The sequence below is a fragment of the Ipomoea triloba genome, chromosome 16 (genome assembly GCF_003576645.1).
Source record: "Ipomoea triloba cultivar NCNSP0323 chromosome 16, ASM357664v1".
NCBI lineage: Eukaryota > Viridiplantae > Streptophyta > Magnoliopsida > Solanales > Convolvulaceae > Ipomoea > Ipomoea triloba.
This window is the reverse complement of record NC_044931.1, coordinates 9,788,143-9,790,175: the sequence shown is the minus strand read 5'-3', so window position 1 is coordinate 9,790,175 and position 2,033 is coordinate 9,788,143.

Sequence of the window (2,033 nt, the reverse complement as noted above, 5' to 3'; positions counted from 1 at the left end):
ACAACCTTAACAACATCTAAGTATTTAAACTCAGGTTTCTCTTTTCCCCACCTGGGTACTTTTTCTACCTGACATACAAACTTAGACTACACAGGTTAGCACTAAAAACTTTCTAACCGAGAAAATACATCAGGAAACCGATGAAATCCATACTTTTTATCAAGACCCAAATTCAGAAACATACTTTGGCTACAACATCACTGTACCAAACCATAACTTAACCAGAGAAGGACTAGATAAGACTTTTCCTACTGAAATTTCAAATTCTATACTTTCAAAGTTAGAGTTTCAAACTTTTCAAGAAACTTTGTTTTTAGATTCAATTACAGAATCTGTTGGTCAACTTTTTGAAAAACACGAACTAGAACTTAAACTCAAAGAGTTATCCCACTTTGTTATTACTTCAAATCACATATCCGACTTCAGAGGTTTTCTTAGACCCTTTGAGGTAAACGCCACTTACCACCTTGGTAATAACCTCCAAACTTTCAACTTTTAGGGGGGGGTATGCTCCCGCAGGAGTGGAGTATGCCTCTAATAGAGGTTTCGTGAAGGAAAGTCTTAGTCTGTCTCTGGTCCACTGGAGTAATTCCAGTTTCTTTCATCCCAATCATCAGTTTCATGATGATTATTAATAATGGGAAAGTTGAAAGTTTGGAGGTTATTACCAAGGTGGTAAGTGGCGTTTACCTCAAAGGGTCTAAGAAAACCTCTGAAGTCGGATATGTGATTTGAAGTAATAACAAAGTGGGATAACTCTTTGAGTTTAAGTTCTAGTTCGTGTTTTTCAAAAAGTTGACCAACAGATTCTGTAATTGAATCTAAAAACAAAGTTTCTTGAAAAGTTTGAAACTCTAACTTTGAAAGTATAGAATTTGAAATTTCAGTAGGAAAAGTCTTATCTAGTCCTTCTCTGGTTAAGTTATGGTTTGGTACAGTGATGTTGTAGCCAAAGTATGTTTCTGAATTTGGGTCTTGATAAAAAGTATGGATTTCATCGGTTTCCTGATGTATTTTCTCGGTTAGAAAGTTTTTAGTGCTAACCTGTGTAGTCTAAGTTTGTATGTCAGGTAGAAAAAGTACCCAGGTGGGGAAAAGAGAAACCTGAGTTTAAATACTTAGATGTTGTTAAGGTTGTAGACGGAGGGTNACCCTCCGTCTACAACCTTAACAACATCTAAGTATTTAAACTCAGGTTTCTCTTTTCCCCACCTGGGTACTTTTTCTACCTGACATACAAACTTAGACTACACAGGTTAGCACTAAAAACTTTCTAACCGAGAAAATACATCAGGAAACCGATGAAATCCATACTTTTTATCAAGACCCAAATTCAGAAACATACTTTGGCTACAACATCACTGTACCAAACCATAACTTAACCAGAGAAGGACTAGATAAGACTTTTCCTACTGAAATTTCAAATTCTATACTTTCAAAGTTAGAGTTTCAAACTTTTCAAGAAACTTTGTTTTTAGATTCAATTACAGAATCTGTTGGTCAACTTTTTGAAAAACACGAACTAGAACTTAAACTCAAAGAGTTATCCCACTTTGTTATTACTTCAAATCACATATCCGACTTCAGAGGTTTTCTTAGACCCTTTGAGGTAAACGCCACTTACCACCTTGGTAATAACCTCCAAACTTTCAACTTTTAGGGGGGGGTATGCTCCCGCAGGAGTGGAGTATGCCTCTAATAGAGGTTTCGTGAAGGAAAGTCTTAGTCTGTCTCTGGTCCACTGGAGTAATTCCAGTTTCTTTCATCCCAATCATCAGTTTCATGATGATTATTAATAATGGGAAAGTTGAAAGTTTGGAGGTTATTACCAAGGTGGTAAGTGGCGTTTACCTCAAAGGGTCTAAGAAAACCTCTGAAGTCGGATATGTGATTTGAAGTAATAACAAAGTGGATAACTCTTTGAGTTTAAGTTCTAGTTCGTGTTTTTCAAAAAGTTGACCAACAGATTCTGTAATGAATCTAAAAACAAAGTTTCTTGAAAAGTTTGAACTCTAACTTTTGAAGTATAGAAT